Genomic DNA, 6,602 nt, shown 5'->3' on the forward strand with positions numbered 1-6,602 from the left:
GCTCTGTGGAATACAACGTCTTGGTTGGATGTGGACTGTATTGATGTAATGAAACACTTGTTGTATTTCACTTCTTGTATTAATGTTCTTCAATAAAACACTTTGATAAAACTCACTTCGATAAACTGTCTTGATAATACTGACTGATTGTCTTCCTTATTCTGACTGAATTAAATGTCGATTTACATGTCTCTTATATGGTAAAATGAACCTGTGTGAACCTGTTCTGGAAGATTCTAGATGCTTCTTTTTGATGCTTCTGGAAGCTTCTGGATGCGTCTGGATGCTTCTGAATGTTTCTGGATACTTCTGGATGCTATTGGATGCTTCCAGATGCTTCTTCTGGAAACTTCTGGAAGCTTCTGCATGCTTCTGGAAACTTCTGGATACTACCTTTAATTATTAAAGAACTTCCGTGACGTTGACACGTACCAGACTTAAGAAAATGAAACAAACCAAAAAAGTTGCACTTGTTTTGTCCGCTGCAAAATGGCACTTGTCAACGAAAATCTTCATGTGTGCTGTCACCTGTCAGCTGATTGCTCCTGTCATGTCCAGACTCCTGAACTGTTTGCTGTGGTAGTATAGTTCGTTTCGTTTTTAAGTCATGTAAAATTAGGGACACTTTTTAGCATTGTTCGATGTTGGTTGCAAATGTTTTGTCCAATACTTTTATGTATATATATATATATAATATATATATATATATATATATATATATATATATATATATATATATATATATATATATATATACATATGTATATATATATATATATATATATCTATATATACATATGTATATATATATATCTATATATATATATATATATATCTATATATGTATATATATATATGTATATATATATATATATGTATATATATATATATATATATCTATATATGTATATATATATGTATATATATATATATATATATATATATATATATATATATATATATATATATATATATATATATTTAGGAATATGACATACTTGTGGTTAGTAATTGAAATTAAATTGTCTTTGAAACTTGATTTAATACTTGCAGTTATTGAAAAAGTATTCAAAATCTTGAATGAAGTTTTCTAAACTTAGTTTCTAAATTTTTATCAAACCAACTGTTGTTAAGCCATTAACTAATATTTTAAATTTAGATATAATTTATTGCTTTTCTATTTTGATATGATTTATAAAATTTGGAGATAATTCAATATTTTCAATTTTGATGAATCTTTTAAATAGCATTTAACAATAAAATTATATGTAAAATAATTTAATTTAATATTGGCTCTTACTTTATTAAAAGCATTCTAAAATAAAACCCAAATAAAAAAAATTTTTAGCTGATGATAACCGGTTTTAAAATTAAAAAAATTCAAAAACAACGGTTGTTAGTTATAAATATATATAATGTATGTGTGTTTGTGTGTGTGTATGTATATACAGCTTTGGCCAAAAGTTTGGAACACCCTTGCATTTTTGAAGGAAACGAGACATTTTGTGTAATAACATAGCAACTTATATTTTATATAACTACCATAACAATACGAAATTAATCTACAGTCAGTAGGTCATTAAAAATCCACACTTAGTATTTTTTATACTGTCCTCGACTCTTCAGAACAGCTTCTATACGCCTGGGCATCGAGGTCACCAAATTCTCACAATACTGCTGATTCACTTCTGTCACCCATACACGCTTTATAACCTCTATGAGATCCTTTTCTGATGTGGGTGCTTGCTCAGCAACCATTTGTTTAATTAAGGTCCAGATATTTTTAATGGGATTGAGGTCTGGGCTTGATCCAGGCCATGGACCTAAGACCTCAATCCCAGAATCCCAAAGCCAATTACTCACTGCCCTTGTTTGATGGCAGGGAGCACCATAATGCTGAAATGTGGTGCAATTGTAGGATACTAAGGTAAACCTGACCATTGATTGTTGTATTTTGTGGCATGAACTAGATACCTCCCCTGCCCGCAGCGCTAAAGCTTGCCCAAACCATGACCGTAGGTGACTTTTTTACCGTTGGTGTTACATATGTTGCATTGAAACGTTTGTTTTGTGGTCTCCTAACACGATATGACTTTGATTGAAACTGAGTGAAGGTAGCTTCGTCCGAAAACATCACGTTCCTCCATTTTTCTGCCACCCAGTGCCGGTACTTCCTGCAGAAGGCCAATCGGTCTTTGATGTTTTTATCGGTCAACTTGGCTTTTTTTGCAGCACGATAGCACCGGAGATTAAAATTGTTTATCAATAGCCTCCTGATTGTTCGGGAACTTGGTGGGTCCGACATGGATGATGATATAGCTGAGGAGAACCACGTGGGATGAGCAATACAGGCCCTTCGGATGAGACGATCAGCTGATAATGAAGTTACACGTGGTCTTCCAGATCTTTTGCGTGAATCCAGTGTACCCAACTCTGTTGCTCTAGCAATCCCTTTGATGACTGCCGATCGAGACACCCCCATAATGGCTGCAATTCTCTTTTTAGAGAAGTTTTCCTGGTGGAGTACCATAATTTGCGCACGTTTCGCGACTGACAACTCCTTTCCGCGTGTCATTAGAAGATTATGGGTCGGAATATCTGCAAACACACCCAGAAAAAAATCGTGAATTGCTAATATTTACTAATATTTAATTAACTACTAAGTAAAACAAGGTAAATTAAACATAAAAATCAACTTTTACTCCTTCTAAAATATAATTTATAATTTCTACCTGTTTGAAATGATTCCAAAATATGGACGTAAAATAAACTCGTATTTAGAGTCCAAAAATAGAAATTTCTAACCTGTAAAGCGTGTTAGCAGATGTCTACAATCAATCAATAATAATCAATCAATTTATATTGAAATAAGATTTTATACTCAAGGATGTTTACAAATAGTAAATTTACTAATATAAAGTAAACACCTGCTAATGTTAATAATATCTAATTCAAATAAATATAATGCTAATTTTCATAATATATAATAAAAATAATAAACTTTATAACATAAAAATAACGATGTAAATAATAACTTTAAAACATAAAAATAACGGTGTTAATAATACCACTAATGATAATAACAATAATAATATAATAATAATGATAATAACAATAATAACAACAACAATAATAACAACAACAATAATAACAATAATAATAATAGTAATAATAACAAAAATATATTAATAATAATAATGATAACAATATTAATATTAGTAGTAATAGTTAAAAGTAGTTAATAATAGTAATGTAAATATTTATAGAAATAACAATAAGCAATAGTAATGACAACAAAATATATAATAGAAATTAAAAAAAAAAAAAAAAATACTAAAGACAACAAAAATTGATAATAGAAATTATAAACACTAACTATATTTTTTTAATAAAAAGTAGAGTAATCTAGTTTTAAAGGTTGAGAATGAATTGAGAGCTTTTAGTTCATAAGGAAGGTTGTTCCAAGTTTTAATGCTTTGATATTTTATAGATTTATGTCCGTATTTATGAGAGCAATGTTTAGAGACAGACAGGTTTAAATTACTATTGGAACGAAGGTGATAACGAGTGTTGGCACTTTTGGAAAAGAAATTGATGAAAGTTAAAGGTAGGTTATTGAGTTGGTGGTTCCAGACAAATTGGCAGTTTGAAAATTGAATATAGTCACATAGTTTTAATACTTTAGAAGTTAGATAGAGCACATTAGAATTAAATTTAGTATTCTGAAAATTAATAATTTTTAAAGCCTTGTTTTGGAGGTGGGATAACCTAATAAGAGCTTGTTGATGGGACTGCCCCCATACTTGGCATGCATATGTAAGATGTGAACCGAAAATAGCATGGTATATGTTCAAAAGTGTTTCAAGATTAACATAATGGCGAACTTTGGCCAACATACCATTAGATCTACTTAGTTGCATTGCTAAGTCTTCACAGTGGGATAAAAAGGAAAGATTTGAATCAATTTTTATACCAAGATACTTAATTGAGTTAACAGGTTCAATTTTTTTGCCACTTAATCTAAAGTTCATATGTTTATAGATTTTTGTTTTATTTGATTTAAAGATAATAAGTTCAGTTTTATTAGAGTTTAGAAAAAGTTTGTTGGAGTGAAGCCACTGAACTAGATTGGCAAGATCATGGTTAATGTGTTTGTTAATTTTTTTTAAGGATTTATTAATTAGCATTAGGTTTTTGTCATCAGCAAAGTGGTAAACAGTAGCAAACTTAATGGACGTATGAAGATCATTAATATAAAGAAGGAAAAGCAGTGGTCCCAATACTGATCCCTGTGGAACACCATTAGAACATTTTACAAGGGTAGATTTTGAGTCATTAATAGAAACAAATTGTGTTCTATTGTTTAAGTAAGAAATAAACCATTTAAGAGGTACGCCTCTGATCCCATAATATTCTAATTTTTTTAGCAAAATTGAATGATCTACTGTATCAAACGCTTTCTGTAAATCGACAAATACACCGCATGCAAAATATTTATCATCGATTGCTTTTCTAATCAGTTCAGTCATTTCAATGAGAGCATGAGTTGTGGAGTGATTGGCACGAAATCCATACTGATGGGTGTAAAAACATTTAAATTTTTCAAGAAAAGCATAAAGCCTCATATGCATTGCCTTCTTAAATAGTTTACCTATATTAGTCTACACATGCACGTGAATCAATCTAAGAACGTAAACAAGTCAGACACTGCATAAGAAATTTATAGCTTTACACATGATTGGTTGTGTGTCTCTCATAAGAAACAACGGTTGATACTGAAATCAATGGTACATTGATTGTATAAGCTATAAATATCTTTGTATTCAAACGTAAGATAAGAAACAACGCTCATTCTGTAGCTTGTCTTCTTTATTTTAACAACTGACACTAATTAGTACAAATTAGTCATTGCGGCATAGTCAATAACCCCCGAAAATGGCTAAAACGCCCAAAATGCAAGGGTGTGCCAAACTTTTGGCGACAGCTATATATATATATATATATATATATATATATATATATATATATATATATATATATATATATATATATATATATATATATATATATATATATATGTATATATTTAAAATGAATAAAAACAACTTTTGATGGAACTCTGAGTTTCAAATTCGAAAAACAAATAAAATAAAAATAAAGTGAGTAAAGAAAAGTCGTCAACAAAATGGAAAAAATAAACTTGAAATAACTTGATTGAGTTTCATGCCCTTCGGCAATCATCAGCCATTGTGTATTTTTCACTTAAAAACCGTTTAAAAAATTACAAATTAAAATTACGGTGGAACGAGTTCTGACGTTACAAAAACAAAACAAAACAAAAACAAAAAGACGTCAAAGGTATTTAGTCCCCGGTGTCAAATAAGGATAGTAAAAATTTCATTGAATGTTGGCACATTGATATTATTTCATATCTTTTATTAAGAAAGTTTTCTCCTTTTTATGATAATATATGAAATTTCTCGCGGAGACAAAGATTACAAAGTTTTGATGCTTGGTTGCAGGGCTTGCATCTTGCTATTATTTTCCATGTAACAACAGGTTTTATATTTTTCGATTTTAACTTCCATATTTCTTTGGAAAGTTCAGTGTCATTTTTATATTTGGGTGCATTGAAAGATTTAAGATGGTTGGCATATCTTAATTTAAAAGTGGTTTCACTTATACCGAAATAAACTTTATTTTTGAATTAAGGATCTGCAGAACTTACAGCGGCTTGGTATACGATATTGCTCGAAAGACATTGGTTATTTAACGGACAAATTTTTTTATCTACGCAGTTACATTTTTTTGATGTTTCATTTTTATCGCTTTGTAAAATTTTGTAGTTAAGTAATGCACTTATTAGAGATTTGACATTAGTTATTATTTGACATCAAAATTTTTAATCTTTTATTATATTAGGTGGATGGTTTGAATCAGAATGAACATAAATAAGTTGGTTATTAGGTTTACAATATTGTCGATAAGAACTGTCAATCAGGTTCAATGTTACATCAAGGTAATTGACAATTTTAATATTACATTGGATGGAGATAAGTAGGTTGTTACTTTTAAAAATATGTGTAAAATGCCTTTTGATTTTTTCCATTTGTTGGCCGCTTCTGTTTTCAAAAATAGCAAGTCCGTCGTCACGATACAAGCCAAAATTATTTTTATCGTAATGTTGAGAAGAGCTGAAACAATATAAAAATGCCAACTAATTCGCACACTTCTATTCCATCAAATGCTCCCATTGTGACATCAAATAATCCGCCTCTTTTCTTTGTCCAAGCGTCATCGTTTTTAAAAGTTAAAGATTTTCTTGCATGATATATTAATTTTTTATCGTCATCATTTATAACAACATGTTGTTCGGCGAAACTGATTGCATTGGTAAGAGTGTTTTCACTAATAGATGGATAAAAATCATTTATTTCAAAAATTAGAAATTTGCAAAGGTTTATTCTTGATTTTTTTAACCAAATCTATAACAAATTGGGTGTTTCCCAGTAAAAATTAAACCGCGTCCCACATGGGTTCCGCGTGGGTTCCGAGTGGGATTGAAGGGATTTATGTGGGACGGTTTTTCCCATGAGGTATCC

The sequence above is a fragment of the Hydra vulgaris genome, chromosome 06 (assembly GCF_038396675.1).
Source record: "Hydra vulgaris chromosome 06, alternate assembly HydraT2T_AEP".
Taxonomy (NCBI): Eukaryota; Metazoa; Cnidaria; class Hydrozoa; order Anthoathecata; family Hydridae; genus Hydra; species Hydra vulgaris.